This window comes from Abramis brama (assembly GCF_963993115.1).
Source record: "Abramis brama genome assembly, chromosome: 22".
Taxonomy (NCBI): Eukaryota; Metazoa; Chordata; class Actinopteri; order Cypriniformes; family Leuciscidae; genus Abramis; species Abramis brama.
In genome coordinates, this window is record NC_139984.1 from 20,969,173 (window position 1) to 20,987,898 (window position 18,726).

The 18,726-nt window shown below is 37.7% G+C and overlaps 1 protein-coding gene across 1 annotated transcript in view; it reads right to left on the reverse strand.

The window, feature by feature from the left end:
- The window catches only part of dip2ba (disco-interacting protein 2 homolog Ba), a 49,641-nt gene that overhangs the window by 30,662 nt on the left and 253 nt on the right, over window positions 1-18,726 (reverse strand). The window lies entirely within an intron of this gene.

Here is an 18,726-nt window from a genome sequence, read left to right on the forward strand (position 1 = left end):
TCGAGAATTTTCAGTTTCCTTTCAGTGCATCCCTAAAGACGGGGTGTCTGGTACTGACATCACTTCCTGTCAGCTCTGTTAACTATTTTCACCACCACCTCCGCGTCACATGCAAACCCATCAGTGCATGCTGTTTCTCATTTAAAACCACTCTAGTTAACAGTGTGGATATCAAGGAGTCTATAGCACTTAAAAGGTAAAATGAGTGTGGCGGTGCCGGGAAACAATCGATCCTAATTTTGTTTTTGTGTCTGCAGTTCAAAGAGATGATCTGAATCAACTAAGAAGCAGGATAGCAGCAGGGACACACTGTAAATCTCACCCTCACTTGTAGTGTTATGACACTAAACACTGTAATTTGTGATCACATGAGGGGGACAATCAAATCAAGGTGTTGATTGTAGTGGGTGATTTTCTGTTTTTCATGAATGGGCAACAGTCTAGTCTGTAACTTCTGGGGTGAGAGAAAGCTCCTCGTGGGCTGTGCTAGAGCACTGATGGACAAACAGATTGGATGCTGACTAGAAAATGAAGAAAAACTCTGTCAAGTCACGACAAGTGATCATTCCCAAGAGAGAAGTCACACCAAGTGTCTTAAAATCAAGTGGCTTCCAACCTAGACTGCATAGGTTTGTTCGCTGTCCAAGTATGTAGCTCAGGTTTTAAATAATACAGTCATAGTCTATTTTCAATATAAATGTTCAGAACTGAAGACAGTATTTAAAAAAAAAAAAAAAACATTACAAAGGATGAAAAGTAGACAAAATGGTAACCAACAGCCCACAGCGGTTCTAGCATGTTTGGGGCCTTTTGATTTTGCTAAGATGTTCGACTGGCCACAATTTGTAACATAAGAATTGAAGCTGCCAAAATTCAAGAACTAAGAGTCTAAAAGAAAAGAAAAAAACTGCTCTTCTAATAAATGACAGTGTTTGTTGTTAACTTTCAAACTCTCATTACGTATAGTATTAATATATACATATAATTAAAATAAAATAAGCATTATTTAAAAAAAAAAAATTATATTACATTTAAATGCATTTTACTTTATTTTGTATATTATATACAATATAATATACAAATATAGTGTAAAATATAAATCTTATATTTAAAAACATAAATCTAATAATATAGTATAATCTTAAATATTAATATGACAAATATTGCGCACACACACACACACACACACACACACGCTTTTATCCAAAGCAACTTACATTGCATTTCAATTTGTCTATGATAAGCCTTCAGTATTCAGACAGAGTGACCATCATTCCTGTAGCAGGTTGGTCTTCAGTCAAATAAGTGAGATCTGTCATAGTTAGAGCACCAAACAAATCAATAAATCACACTGACCTTTGAGATCTGCTGGTTTGTTTAAAGCACACTGTTTAAAGAGTGGTGTCACTAGCTTTCAGCAGGCTGCCACTCTCCATCACTGAAGTGCTCACAGATGTGTTCCTACTTTCAATATTTACACATCAAGGTAGTTCAACGGCCATCAACGGCTCAGTAAAACTTCTGCAGTCCCAGTAACAATGAAACAACCCAACAAGCTTGTGCTAGCTCCAGGGGAATGTTAACCATTTAAACAACATGAGAATTTAGTCACTAATCCTCTAAATAAACGAAAAGTTTGGGGAGCCTTTCCATCGAATGGCCTTAAACAATAACATGCGACTGTGTGAATGGTATGATTCACCAGATATGAACACATCATAGATGGAGGAACATCCACTGTAAATCAAACACAGGATACAAAACTGAGTCACCACATTACATGGGCGTTCACACTGCCAGCGATTTGCATTGACAAAGCAACTGCAAGTCATTCGGTTTGAATTCATTCAATGTGCTGCAACTACCAATAGGAGGGCAGACAAAATTGTGAGGTATACTGGTAGAAAAAAGTAAAGCAATACAACAGAATTAAGACTGTAAGCTACTAATATGTTTATCCTACAATATGTTATTGAAAAAAAAAAATGTGTTAAATGAAATGAAAATACAAAGCAACAACTGGAAAAACTTTAAACTGAATACATTTTCATGACTAAGCTGAAACATTTTCATACTAAACTGAAATTAAATAAAAATTAATTGAATTTGATCATCCATCCATCTATCCATCTATCTATCTATCCATCTATCTATCCATCTATCTATCTATCCATCTATCCATCTATCCATCTATCCATCTATCTATCTATCCATCTATCTATCCATCTATCTATCTATCCATCTATCCATCTATCCATCTATCTATCTATCCATCTATCCATCTATCTATCCATCCATCTATCTAGCCATCAGCTGCACTGCAGCACATCCAGTTAAAAAAATTATGTGTGTCAGTGTTTAAGTCTATTACAGACACTTCCCAAAGGGGCTTCGGCCTCATTTAACTGGCTAAATCAGGACACTACACCTTGGTAAGCTTCCCCAAAGCGACTAATGAACAGGCCATGTGAGGGTGCGGCTTTGGGAGACTTTGAGAACATGTGTGCGTGCGTACTTGTTCGTGCATGTGCGGGTTACAGTCTCTTTAATGCAAATTAACACAGACCCCAAGGGGGGCGGCTCTGTTGTGGGGCCGTGAGAGAAACGGACAAGCCTGAACTGGAGCTAAATTTGCCGAGGGTCAGCACGATTCTCTCTTCCATAAATTCCCCTGGTCTCCATGACAAAAACATCAGCCCGTTCCCCAAACCACAGCATTCATATGAGACCAGACCAGATTCCTCCATGAAACCTCTATGGTGCTTTAACTTCTGCCAAACCTACTCAGTCCCACATCAGTTCCCCAAAACACTTTCACAAAAGTAATAATGCATTACACTGACAAGAAAAAACAAGTAAACAATGCTACATTCATCATATGATCTCCATGCGTGATGGATGATTCATTTCATAAAGAAGCTGTAATGGGACTGTAAGGAGTTTATTGCTCCATTTTAAAACCTAATAAGATGCCCAGCAGTAATGTATATTCTATAGTAACTTCCATCATGTATATTAACACTTACAGTATCACCTCACTAATTAAATTAAAATCACTTCTGAGTGCATTTTGCATGAGGAGTGCTATTTGCCTATGTAAAATTTCAAATCAGCGACTTAAGGTGTTAGCCTTACAGCTGTCTGAGTGAGGCAGCTCACTAGGTTTGAAACAGTGTCCGGTTCATCCAGGATTGACAGGAGTCATTTAAAGGTCAGATTCTAAGGGTCATAAAAAGGCTTCAGTGACCTCTGTGACCATGAAAATAGTAGAGGCAATGTCATGGGAAAACTTGTGATTCTGACTTAAGTACATCCACAAATTCAGAACACTCCTCTGCCCTGCAGCTAAACCAATACTGTACACATTGATGCTTAGAAAAGAGAAGTGCTTAATGAACAGAGAAGTTACTACTTTTTATTCATGTATGACACCCACAATGTGTCTGTGCATGTATGAAATCTAGATCTTTAAACGGAAAAGGGAGATTTGATGCCGCAACTGGATGTGTGGAGGGCTTTGTTTTCGAGACATGTCTGGCGTGACAGTCTGTGGAATCAACACGGCATCACTGAGTCAAAGATTCTGCGATATCTGATCACAGATTCAGAGACAATCCCATCCAGTGGGTCAGAACTACAGTTGGGCAACACATTCAACACAGGCCAGTTAAAGTCAACCAGAGCTGTGGGAAAACCACCTCTCACACACACATAAAAACAAACAGCAGGAGCTGGTGATGAGCACATGTTCCTCTTCTCTGTTCAGGCAATTTCTAATCAAAACAGGTATTTTAATAGTGTCAATCAAAAGACATTTTATTATCAGCTAATACATTACTAGAAATTTAAAATCCAAATTTATATATTTTTTATTTTTTTGCATTACCAACATTTATGGCCCAAAACTTATTCTATGCAAGTTCATGAAGACAAATGCTTCTAGCATCTGCATCGATTAAGCACAATAGAAGTTAATAATGTTTGTTAATAGCATTAATGATATTTATGTCTGATAACTAAAAATTTATTATAAAAAAAAAGTCAGATAAACGTTGATGCTTAACTGAATTTATAGGCATTACAACATAAGATACAGCATAATATATAGATAACTTGATTGATGAGAATGTTGAATAGATGAGAAGAAAGTCCCTTTAATTGAAGCGTTCTTAAATATAATGCTCTTAAAGGGTTAAATCCAGCCCTATCTCTATCCTAATTTATATTATTATACATTAAAGGGGACCTATTATGCAAAATTCCCTTTTATAAAATGTGTGTCCACAGTGTGTAAACAACCAGCCTATAATAGTAAAAATCCACCCACTCCTTTTTTACAATCCCCATAAATCATAAACAGTCTCTCCAAACAAGCGGTAAGAGGAGGAGGAAGCCCCGCACATGACTGGTGACGATCTGCCTTATTAGCATTGGGTGCGTCTCAATCAGCTCCCTAGTTCAGTAGTCAGGGCACTGATCAGGGAGTCGGCCATTTTAAGGGCTGTTTCAATAGCAGAATCCTTCCAGGGCACTGAAACGTTTGCTCCCTAAAAAGTCCCACAATGCACTGTGAAAACCAGGGTGCATCGATCCTCACCATGTTCCCTTAACAGAAGTTCTGTAGGGATAGGGCTGGATTTGGATTATATGTATATATATAAATAATATATGATCTAATATGATATAATATATATTATATATATATATAATATATAATATAGTGTATATTGCATATATGTATTATTATTATTTTATATATTATGTTAGTCCCGATATATCATACAATCCCTGTCATTATAAAATGTTACTGAGAAACTTTTTGTCCTTGAGTCTGTGAAAGTTGAAAACCCAATGTTCAGTTCAATGTTCAGCTGGGGCATAGTCTGTAAACAGCAGAGATTAAAAAATAAGAATATAAACTATATTTTAATTCCACTTTTTGAAATAGTGATGCCTTGAAGTTATTTCTCAAGCCTCTCTTCTCAAGAAACTTGAACGAATCTTTAACTGTAGAGGGAAGATACTGGATTTTAGGCTTCCCAAGAGAGGCATTGCTCACTCTAAACTGTTTACTCGGAAAACTGTGACATCATCATTGAGGCCGGCCCTGTAAGAAAATAGCTGATTAAACATGACCAGGAGGGGAAAGCCCTGCTTTCAGGATATGTTTACTCAGACCGCTGTAAAATACACAGTGATACATGCAAAGGTTGGCTGATCATTATATCAGAGTCTATCATAAGACGGCATGGGATTGGTTCAGCTGCCAAGCTCTGACGTGTCCTGGTCTCCATCCAACGCATTGGAAACATGGAACAAGTCGCTGAGCAACAGGGTGTGTCTGCCGGTAGAAGAGTGGGAGGAAGGGACTTTCGTTGCGAAAGAAGCACATGCTAGATCCTCATTCATTTCTTGCCATGTTGTGACATCACATCTCCTCGACCCTCGCTCACTTTTAGGTGGAATCTATAGACAAGTGGATGAGCAATTTGACACGCAAACAACTAGATGAGGCATAAGATAGTCTGGGACACATACATGGGAAGTATCTTCCAGGAAATGAGAAAGAGCAAATGAAAAACAGTTGACTGGCTGTTCAGCCCACCTTGTTTTTGATTTTTGTGAATCGATTTCTGTCATCAGATTTAATGGCGTTTACAACAAATTAGAGCATATGGAGAACAACCTTGATGTTTGACAGCTTTATGGCGTGGCAAAGTGTCAAGACGTCTCAACTGCTGACAGAGCTCAGGGATCTGTGCAACCACACCTCTAAAAAAACTCCAGCTTTTGTTCTACTGTAATCTTAGAAGACTCAACTGTAGAGACTCACACACGCCTTTGCATAGGAGTCCGACAGGGGACACCTTCGTTCCGCAAAATCTTGATACATATACGTTATATTAATTTAAACATAGGGCTGTGCGATACAATTAGCAGCTCTATGTACTTCTTTTAAGCATAAACATTAAAGCTGCAGTATGTAACTTTTTTGTTCAAAATGTACAAAATTCATATAAAAAGCAAGTACATCATGAATCCATTTTCCAAACCGTGTTTTTGTCTCATCCTGAATCACTAGAGTACACCTTATTCTGACTATTTTCGACTGATAATGGTCGTACTACTGCGGAGTAGCCCAGTACCTGCGTGACTCGTCATAGACATAAACAGAAAGTAGCAGCTCCGGCTACACGGTTTTAATGATAATTAAATTTTCAACTATAATACCAACCGTCAGGACATTTTATCGTGGTTTATTGTGAAACCGGTATTCGTTTCATCCCTAGATCAATAGTAATATATTGACATTGCTAATGACATTGACTAAGTTTTGGCCCTCTTGAGAGTCCCTCTGTGGTTTATGAGGTCACTCTTGGATTTAAAATTAGACCGTGAAGAGCTGCTGTTAAAACGCTTAACAGTTGCAACACCCTCCACCAACAATCGAGTGCTCATAATCTGATTCAGCAGGCCTGACTCCAGCACAATGAAGCATGGCGAACAGACAGAAACGAGGGAGGGGAGGAAGATCTGGGAGAGAGGATTAGAGCTGAACTTTTGTTAAAACATGAGAGATGTTATTTTATTGGAGTAGACTGTTCCTTAAATCTGTTCTTCATTTCTCATGGGTTTAATTCTGTTCACAACAACTCGAGCACAAGTAGACAAGACAAGAAACAGAACGAGCGGGAACGTGAATGTTATGACTCAATCTCGACCGGGTCATATGCTGACAGAACAATAAAACTAGAGATAGACTGACTGATTAATCAGCCAATAATTCGACATTTTGAGCTTAATGGTATCATATAACCAAACCCACTGGGCCAATTCACCAAAATGACATCAATCAACAGCCTCGTCAATGAATAATGCACATTTTCTAGCTTCAAATTGTGTCTTCTGTAACATAGAAATTCATTAGTGGTGCATGGCAAGCAATTTTAGTCTAAAAAAGCCCTGGAATCTGGGCAGCACATTTGGTCAACCACTAAACAGAACTATGCTGTGTTTTTATAACATATTAGACAATAACTTCCACAAGCCAGTCGTAAAAGTCATGCAAATATCTGAGAGGAACAGCAAGACCTACCAAGTTTTGACCCAAAACCTCCACTACACCTATATCATGAAGTCAAACAAACATTTGAAAACTGCCATTTCATTAGAAGAAGCCCTGACTGAAACCTGAAGTCAGTGAACGTGACTTAGGACTTCAGGAGGGATCTGTCAGCACTTGTCAGCCAGTTCACACTAACTCTGGGCCTTCAAGACAATAGTGTGGTTGAGCAACAGCAGCAAAACAACCTCTGCACCTTAAATGTCAGGCATCAAGAGCTCAAAACTCAGGGTAATCCAGTGCTTGTCTAAATTTTGAAGGTACATTTCCCCTTTTCCTGAAATGTAAGGGCTCATTCAAGGTGTTTTTACTCGGGGAAAAGTGCAGAGCATGTGTGCAAATCAAGCAAACAACAGGACAAATGCAGGGAAAACAGGTTCTCACAGTCTGAATGTGTGTGAAATGCTTTTCCCTGGAGGAAAGCTCAGGCTGGAGGGTTACAAAAACAGGAGTGTCCCGGGTGCTTTGAATAAAAGCTGTAAACAAGGCTGAGGTTTGGAAACAGCAGCAGACTGAGGAATGGAGAATTTGTCTGTAAATGTTTTCTGTAACAAAACTTTTTGATTAACTTTGTCTTGACAAATTTTAAATAATCCAAAATTTACTTTTTTGGCAGTATCAGCTGATGACTTGCTAAATATATAGACATAGGTCAACTTAGGACTTTGCTGCTTTCTAGCCCAAAAAGGAGCTATTTTTAGGGCTGTCGAGGTGAAGGAATTTCGAGTGCGGTAATTTTGAGTGGCTCAATAGCGCGATATGCGGTATTATCGCCATTTATTTACTTATATTTATTAGTTGCTATATAAATAAGTGTTATGATGTGGTCAGCATGCATAAAAACGAGGACATTTTCAGTAACCAATGTAACGGAAACTAAACAGCGTCTCTGCGCATTGAAAGGCAGTCACTCAGCGCGCCGTTACATTGTTACGGCAACGGACTGTCTTTGAGTGAGTCATTAAAGGTCCACTGAAGTGCCTTGGAACGCGCAGCTTTGTATGATGCATTGACGTCATTTCCACTGAAACAGGAAGCTAAGTTGGGACATATTGAATGGCTCCTCCCCCTTTTCAAATAGCCAATAGCATTTAGTTTAGCAAGTCTTACTTGACAGCACCATGGAATCGAATCCGAGCGCTGATGATACATTGGATTTAATAGAGGTGTGAAATTCTAGCCATTTCATTCCTAGTCCAATGTACAGTAGGGAATTAAAAACAGAATAAAACTCGAAGCAACCGAACAAGCATCTCTAACCAGTGGCGTAATTTTGTTTTAAAAAGTGGGGGAAAGGAGGTTGCTATAGAATGCTAAGATACATGTACAATATGTGTACAATAACAATTTTCTGAAAAAATAACATTATGATGGCCAAAAATCAATTTCGATAGAACATTGGGTTTAATTCGCCATTTAATGAGATCTACTAATATATAGTGTTCATGGGCTAGTGGCAGAACTTTTGCCAAGCATGTCAGAGGTTCGGGGTTCTAACCCGCTAAACCGAATATGTTAATCAGTGGTTGTATATTAATCAGGGACACATTTGAGTGCACTTTGTTTTGTGATTTCAGCGGAACGAATAGAGAGTCTCCGCAACGGCGATAGATTGAAGAGTGTGTCCGAGTGAAGACTGTGCGCGAGCCACAAGAGAACACTGTATCCATGCAACTGATAGTCGCGGCAACGAGCTCAGCAGCTTGATTTAAAAGACAACACATTTCAGCGCTAGAACGCCTCTTATTTGACAAATGAACAAAATGAATGCCCTGCTAGTTAATTTGAGATGTTTTATTTATTAGTATTATGTACATCCGTGCTGCAAGATGTTTCAAAAAGTGGTTGGGACAATATCGCGCCTGGCAAAAACCCATATTGCTCCGCGACGTGTGTCAACGATGGTCGCTTTGGCCAGGTGGTATTTATAGCAGAAGGAGCGGGGCGCTTTAGATTCTAGAGAGCATTTGATTGGACAGAAGATGTGATGAGAAGCTGAAGTCTGCTGTGACGTCATAAAAATCCGGGATCCATTTTAGTGGAAGTGTGAGACTATAAGTTTTGAATGCTTATATCTCCTAAATGCAAATTTTGTCATTGGTTTGGAAAAGACCAGCTTATTCATAACCTTAAGCTTAACATATTCCTACTAAAAGTTAAAAAACTTAAACTTTGATTTCAAGGGGCCTTTAAACTGTTCATTCAATAAACACGTTCAAAAACGTGGATAAAAAAAGATAGATGTAATGAAACAAGGTGTTAATTATTTTTAACTTTGAGCTCCACTTTTCAAGGCTCAGCTGACCAGCATTGCGTCACATGGGTAACTCTGAAGCTGATGCTTCACTTAATAGAGACCAATGGCATTGATTCAATGCGTTCACTGACACGTTGCTGAAAAAGTGTGTGGTAATATACAGGCCTCTGTAGATGTTTTTGCACTGATTTTGTAGGAAAATTGCAGAATTCTGAGGAATACACTACCAATCAAAAGTTTGGGGTCCATGAGATTTTTTACTGTTTTTGAAAGAACTCTTATGCTCATATGCTTAAGACTGTGTTTATTTGATTAAAAATACAATGAAACAGCAGTATTGTGAAATGCTATTACATTTAAAAATAACTGTTTTCTATTTTAAATTATTTTTAAATGTAATTTACTCCTGTAATGGCAAAGCTGAATTTTCAGCATCATTACTCCAGTCTTCAGTGTCACATCATCCTTCAGAAATAATTATAATATGCTGATTTGAGTTGTGCTGCTTAATATTTTTGTGGAAACTGATCATTTGGATTCTTTAATCAATAGAAAATTCAAAATATAATACTACAGAGTTTTTTGTAGCATTATAAATGTCTTTACAGTAAATTGACCAATTTAATGCATCCTTGCTGAAAAATGTATTTCTCTCCAAAAAAAATAAATAAAAATAATTATATATATATATATATATATATATATATATATATATATATATATATAGTGCAATGCATAAGTGAATACACCCATGCTAAAGTTGACTAAAAAGAGGAATAAAAAAATCATATTTTGGAAATTGAACTTAATGCCTTAATTTAAAAAATTAGGAAAAATCCAACCTTTAAGGACACCAATTTTCTTTGTGAATGAATAATGTATCGTAAATAAATAAATGTTCTTCCTTAAAATACATGGTGCATAAGTGAGTACACCCCTATGTTAAATTCCCATAGAGGCAGGCAGATTTTTATTTTTAAGTATTTTTTTAAAAAAAAAATTAGGATACTATGCATCCTGATAAAGTTCCCTTGGCCTTTGGAATTAAAATAGCCCCACATCATCACATAGCCTTCACCATACCTAGAGATTGGCATGGGGTACTTTCCATAAGATCATCTCTCAATGCAAATCAAACTAGCTTTTAGGCTAACTGAAATAAAACCATGCCAATCTCTAGGTATGGTGAAGGCTATGTGATGATGTGGGGCTATTTTAATTCCAAAGGCCAAGGGAACTTTATCAGGATGCATAGTATCCTAAAAAAAATAAAAAATAAATACTTAAAAATAAAAATCTGCCTGCCTCTATGGGAATTTAACATAGGGGTGTACTCACTTATGCACCATGTATTTTAAGGAAGAACATTTATTTATTTACGATACATTATTCATTCACAAAGAAAATTGGTGTCCTTAAAGGTTGGATTTTTCCTAATTTTTTAAATTAAGGCATTAAGTTCAATTTCCAAAATATGATTTTTTATTCCTCTTTTTAGTCAACTTTAGCATGGGTGTATTCACTTATGCATTGCACTGTATATATATATATATATATATATATAAAATTTTACTGACCCCTAACATTACCTTCATAAGTACCATGACATAACATGTCAAGCTTGTGTGCCAACTGCTATGCCACGGCTCTAGCAATTCTTATTTCAAACAACCAAGGAAAGGATATATTTTGAGATATCATTCCTGTAAGGAGACCACATCCTGTTCATGGATGGCACATTGTGTTGCAAGTTATGAGTGTTCCCTTGGTAGCGCATAGCTTCGTCATACCACAACACTAACTTTCACTTATGGAATATGTGACAGCACTTCCCCCGTACACACCCTGGTTCACATAGTGCCAGTAAAGGGAGATACAAGCAAAGCCTCATGGTATTTAATGAAGGCATGTTAATAATTCAGGCTCAGCACCCTGTAAGACAACAGCGATGTAACATTAACCATTCACAGCCAAGGGCAGCCTGGACCAATTCCTTATACAACCCACGCTGAGGGAGCAGACCCAGTGGGCCCAGTACCAGGAGAAGAGGCTCCGGGCTTTTGTTTGAGGGAAAGGGAATCTGTGTGAACCCTGGACATCTGATCATGTCCCATCTGTCTATGCTTAGCACTCTGTATAAATACGATGCTCCCACGAAGAAAGCACTTTGTGTTTGATTCCCGTGAGGTCGTACTTGCGGACAGATTGGAGGTTAAGTTTGACAAGCATGCAAACCTTGGTAGCACTTGGTCACATACAGTGGCCCCAAAAAGGGGCTTGGACACTTTTGGACACTTAAGCCACACTAACTGTCTGCATTAGATGAAATATAAAAACAAATGGAATCTGTAAGCAAATGTGTCCAAAACGTTCAAAAGTGTCCAACACTTTTTTACCTTCACGTGAACTGTATATGTGTATGTATTGTTTTATAGTTTAAAAACTTGTTTTGCTTGATCTTTATAGCAAATAACTTGGTTTGGTATTTTGATACAAAATGAAATAAAATTCACATAGATTTAAGTTTGGCCAAATTTAGTAAGCTAAGAATTTGTTTACGTAACAAGTAGCCTGTGACAAACCTTTCCTCCACAGAATGTGTAACAAAGGGTCCTTTACAGAAAAGAGGAACTGTGACGGTATACTCATGTGGTCAGGGTATATACACACACGCAAATAGTCTCAGCCACACAAAAACTGCCTATAGTCTAATGACCATATTGTAAATTTTATTTGTATAGCACTTTTCACAACCCATGACGTTTCAAAGCAGCATTATGGAAAATCATGTCTTAATGTTTTAGAGCTTAAATGAATTCACTCAACTTCAGAGTGAATCTCATTTCTGAGTCAAATTCCAACCCCAAAGTCAAAAGAAAAGAAATAACATTTGCATAAAGGAAATTAGGCCTATTTGTAGTGCAACAAGATTTTTTACATTATTATTTTCATAATTTTCTTTATTTAACATTATTTTGTGTTTTATTTTAAAATAAAGCATACATTAAAGGTGATACAAAAACAACTATAATGCACATTCAAATTGTAGGCTATACTTTATATAAAATACACATATTTATGATTATATTAAATTATAAATAAAAATACATATTTTCACCACACTGAAGTAGATAATTGAGAATTGACAGAATAATAGCACTTAATTGTTATGAAAATGTTTTGTTTTTACTCAAACGTGATCAGCAGGAAACAACATTTCCCAGTCTCGCTTGGAACAATTTAATAAGATACACAAAGGGGAAAGGGGAACAACTTAATTGTAAAAATAGATGTCTGTGGCTTCCCTTAATGGTCAGAGGACAGCTTAACCGAGAGAGAAAAAGAGAGAATGCACTCAGAGCACAAATAAACAGGGTTCAGTCCATGTTCGGTCATTCAGTGCCCTAGATAGGAAGGCTCTGGCAATAACATGCACCCCTTCATCAGGATGGCAGCAGTAAAACATTGAGTCTCCACACTGCTGACAGCCTGAACTCAACCCTCTTCATAACAGCAATCAATACTTACAAACTACACACATTAGCTCCACATCACAGCCGTCCACAGAGGCCTCTAACAATCCTGCATCTTAAAAGAACTCCCCCTAAAGTAACTGAAGTAATTTAATAAGATGGCATGGAATGGGAGCCGTCCATGCTGCTCAGAACGTGGGGTTGCATAGCAGGATAATTTCCTTTGTTCTTTAAAAGAACAATAAGCTATTTAGAAGAGATTACAGTGCTAAGGATCTTCTGAACAACGTCACCAGGAGCTTGAATGATTTTTTTATTGTTCGAGTTCAATTCCGCGTTAAGCCGGAGAGACAAAGAGTGGCACACACTCAAGAGCAAATTCAGGCTGCACTTGACTTCCTGTGACACCTTCACATGACTCACAGATGACAGCACTGGTTTATTACAAGGTGTACAACTAGACAGAAGAATTATAATTAGGGTCTCACTCGGATTACAGAGATTATCAAGGTGTTATTTTTGTTTATATCTATTATCACAGATGTTGAGGAGATGCCTTGTTTGGTGAGGAAGCCATAGAGTGGATGCAAGCACACACACATGCACAAACACACACAGACACACACACACACACACATAAATACTCTCTCTCTCTCTCCCAGACTGTGTCCATATCTCATCTGCTCATTTGGGACACAAAGGTTTCAGTTGAAAGCCTCAAATGCCAGTTCAGATCAGAACCACCATAGTCCAGATCAGCTCAATGGTGCTTATTGTTACTCTGATCACTACAATCCTGCAGAATTGGGTCATTATGTAGGAGATCATTTGGAAAGACTTTTTCCACTGTAAAAAGCCCCAGCAGAGCATGGCAATGGGAAATATTTCTACCCTCCAAGGTCAACATGTGCCCTTGTGGAAACCACACATGGATCCAGAATTAAAGGCAAGACATGACAACAGCATAAACACCTTTTCAGCAAATCAGAAAGCGGGTTTTCCACAGTTTCGGACCAGTGCATTTTCAGAACTTTTCCATGAGCTTTCCAGGATTTGTCCAGACATTCATGAGATTCAAGAGAGCACTGGATGTTTTCTTTAGATGCTCCTGCATAGAAGTTGCTGCTGTGGTAGGCCTATGCCATTTCAGTTTTACAGATGTGCAGAGCACCATTTTATTCGGTCTCTGTTTAAAAAATTCCCACACTTTAGATCGGGCTCGATAGTTTTGTAATAATGGCTGATTTTCAGCATGCCCGGGAGCCGCCATCATTGGGGAACAAACAGGCCTTGCGTAAGTGTTCTAGCCTGATGATTTTTGTTCATGATATTCAGCTTTTTTTTATACCTTATTGGAATCAAAATTAGGAATCAAAAAGAATTGGAATCGATAAGCAGAATCGAAATTGGAATCGTTAAAATTCAAACGATACTCAACCGTAGCGACGAATCGGCATACTCCATGCAAATCGACTAATTTACATAATCGATTACGTCGATGTGTCGTTGCAGCCCTAGTTTCAAGTGGTGGAGGGGAAATGGGTTTTAGGAACAGAACAGGTCATAATAGTCAACTAGTCGCCGAACAAACAACTAGCAGATAAGAGATACTGCAATTCTGGCCAACAGTGGTGCAGGTATGACGTCACGTAGTAGGCCAACCGGCAGTTAGCATCACACTGGTTCCCTCGATAAAAAAGGATTTTCCCATAGGCTTTTGGATTATCGCTAAAAACAAGGTCTGTGATCAACAAAAGTTTATGATACTTACACGTTTTGTCCAAGATAATCATCACAGATGAACACAACTTTTATGAATTTTGAAGCCTAATGCAGTCACCAGAAGTAAAAAGCTATAGATAGGCTATAAAAGAACTACACCACGGTCCCACGAATTCAACGTCGCCATCACTAAGCTTCCGTGATGACGTTTAATGTACCCGACTGCCTCTGTAGTACCATTTAGCCACTTGTCAGAAACCACCTTTTTCAAGACACATAACAGCTTAAAACAATAAATAAAAATAAATCACAAGTGGGGTCATAGTCATATTGATATATTTTATGTCATAGAATAAAACGTTAAAGTGTTTTGAGCTTGTGTTCACCACAGGCCTTAAAGCCTTTTAACCAAAAATTGACTTCGGGATGATGAAACCGGAAGTGCTAAAACGCTAACACGCTTTCGCGCTATTGGCCTACAAAGTGATGTCATACCTGCACCACTCTATGGTGATAAGTCGTTAATTATTTTCACGTTATGGCTGATAACCAAAAAATGGCCAGTTGTGACAATTGTGTCTACATTCATTCCGAAGAAAAACACTAAAAAAAAACTTAAAATATATTTTTTTAAATGCTACAATTAAATTTAGTCATCACAATATTACAATGTACAGTATGAACAATGCATATTAATTTTAAAAGTTCCTGAAGATTAAAGGTGTTATTCTAATTTTTAAAGATTAACTTTAAAGGGTTCACCCAAAAATAAAAAAATAGTCATCGTCTCAACCTCATGTCATTCCAAACCCAAAAGACTTTTTCATTTTATGAACACAAATGAAGATATTTTTAAAGAAATCTGCGAAATTTCTGTCCCTCCACTAAAAGTCTATTCACTCATGACGCTTCAAAGCATTCATAAAGACTAAAGAGATTATAAAAGAAATCAATTTTATGAATCAAGCTCACCTCTTCTGAAGAGAAACAAACACTTTATATGATGACCAGATTTAATTAAGCATTTTATTCACATATAAACATTGATCAGCAAACGTACATGGAGCACTCATATTTGGTAAAACGTAAGCTCAAGTATGATTTGTCTGGATTTCTTTTAAGATCTCTTTATGAACGTTTCGAGCCATGAGAGTTTGATGAATAGACTTTCAGATTTCATTAAAAATATCTTTATTTGTGTTTCAAAGATGAATGAAAGTCTCATGGGTTTGGAATAGCATGAGATGACATGAGAGATGACAAAATTTTGCATTTTTGGCCTATCCCTTTAAGTGAGTACATGTTGGAAAAAGTAATTTGAATGTAAAAATTAACACACACAATCAAATATCGACAACTTTTTTTAAAAGTTTGACAACTTATCTGACTGGTATAAATAAGATGATTAAAGTGCTTGTGCTGAATTAAGGTGTATTTTGATTGGTCAGGGAGTGGTGATTCATTTGAGTCATATCTGCAAGAACTAGTCAGCCCCAGAACTAGAAAGAGAGAAAAAGGGATGGCGCAAGCAGAGGAGAGCAAGGACAGGAGTGTGACGCGCTAGTGGGGAGGTGACCGTCCGGGGAGGCGACAGCCGTAACTGGCAGCTGCTCCTATGGGAGGAGGGGGTGAGGGGGTGAGCCTGCGAGCCTGCAACCGCCCTCCAATTGACCAAACACTCCAGATCACTCACCTGCCCCAAGGGCACTAAAACCCTTAAACTAAACACACAGTTGTAAGAGCTTTCATGTTATTTTCACACACTCTCAAAAGTCACAGACCTCTAGATCACATGCAAAACAGTGGTTTAAAAGCTAGTTCACCCAAAAAATTTGACTTGCATTCGTATGACTTGAGTAAACCTTCATTTTGGGGTAAAATATTCCATTACATTCTTTTGCACTCAGCAGATATTTTATAGTGTGGCTGGATGAAGAAAAAAAAAAAAAAAAACTTGGCTCAATGGTCATCAGTAATTATATGTCCATAATTTATAGTATTTCATCATACGGTCATAAAATGTTGTGTTACTCCGGTTACAGTGTCTATGGCTGGTTTTCTTGATAAGCAGCCTGGAGCTGCACACATCAACAAGTTGTTTGAGACTGTGGCCCACACACTTCCAGTTGTGTAACACTATTACTAAGCTGAAAACTGACACATCTCCCCCCACATAGTGCTCTCTGACTGAGTGAATGAGTAGAACGACACCGTCTTTCACAGACGGATGACACGGCGGTGAGATGATGCTTGAAGATGCATGACGGTGCATGAAACACCATAGCTGTGATGAACATTGAATGAACTTCTAAACCCTGTGAATAGACATAAATGGCTGATATTTCTGATAAAACACCATTTTTACTATCATTTTATATTATTGTTATTATTATTAAACAAATAATATTGTAAAAAAAAAGAAAGAAGTATATTAATAATATGAATAATATGTAACACAGCTAAACATTTAGCATCACTAAAAGGCCTCTTTAAATGGAGACGAGAAGCGACGAGAATACTTTGTGCGGAAAAAACAAACAAAAATAACGACTTTATTCTACTATTCATTTTCTTCAGTATGGGCCTCTGAGTGAGTTCACGTAGTGTAACAGCGCAGCACTTCTGTGTTGTCGTCAGCACGTAGGCTCACTATTGGCCGACTCTGGTCATGTGTGTGATGCGTGTGACGTACAACACAGAAGCGCTGCACTGTTACACTACGTGAACTCACGTCAGAGGTGAACAAAGTCGTTATTTTTGTTTTTTTTGCGCACGAAAGTATTAAACTTATGGTTGAGCCACTGTAGTCACTTGGACTATTTTAAACATTGTATTTTCTTTCTGGCCCGGCAAGTTTCGATCCCATAGAAGCCTATGGAGGAGAGATCCAGCTCTCAGATTTAATAAAAAATATCTTAATTTGTGTTCCGAAGACGAATGAAAGGCTTACGGGGTTGGAACAACATGAGGGTGAGTAATTACTGACAGATTTTTCATTTTTGGGTGAACTAACCCTTTAAGATACAATAGCACTCAATATGGTGCTATGTATGGTCTCAAAGATATTAAGTAAGGGATAATCCAAGGCTAGCTGTGCATGAAACTATTTTATTGTCTGGCTGAAAGGTACTGTAGGAGATTTGTGATAGAGATATGTAGAACTATTTATAATCTAGCCAATATAACTGAATGAACTTAAGTATAAATCTTAATGAACTAAAGTAGTAACTGATAAGAAAAATATATTGTGTGATAATGTAACTTAGTCCTTGGCTTTTTAAATAATGAGTTGACTAAAAATGCATCTCCACATCAAATATAGTTTACAAGATAAACTATGGTTGGATTGGATAATCACCATTTTATAATAGAGGAATAAATGATAAATTTTAATAAATGAGAGGAAGTGTCTACAGAGAAGGCGTGTCTGTGTGGTAACAGGACATCAAGAAATAAACCAATGCTGTCACTGATTTTTGCTTTAAAGAACAGACACACTCGTACAGCAAAAAGTGATGCCCCTTTAAAAACGTCTCCAAAATGAAAACAAAGGGCTTTGAGAAGAACAGCGATCGTAACATACAATCAATCAACATCCAAAACCACATGAACTCGATCTGCCTTACTGACAGTCTCTGTACTACGGTATTGTGTCTAGCTAAACTGTCAAGGGCTCTCTTTTCTTTGAGGTCTAGATCACTGAACAAACAATAGTCTCAGTCTCGAGGTGAAACAAACGGCCGGATTCAGCAACAATGTTCTTCTAGTTCGGGTCTTTCATTTACACGAGATTAAAAGCATATTTGATGGTGGAAAATCATAATTTCTTCCAACACACTCTGGCGGTGTCTAGAAACCCGTCGAGCTGTCTACCTAGACAGCATGTCTGGGCATCAGATGCGTTAGAAACGGCATTTTAGGCATCCAGACATTCTGTCTAGGTAGACAGCTCGCAAGTTTTTGAAACACAGCCTCTTTCAAAAAATTCTCTGAGGGGAAACAGAGGACCTTCAAACACCAACACAAAGCAGTAGACACTGTCTGCTTGAGAGTATATATGTGACTGTTTTAGCGCCATACGACCATGGGATTTAAATAGTAGGTTAATATTATTAAACATTATTAAGGTTAAGGCGATAACTCCATCTCTT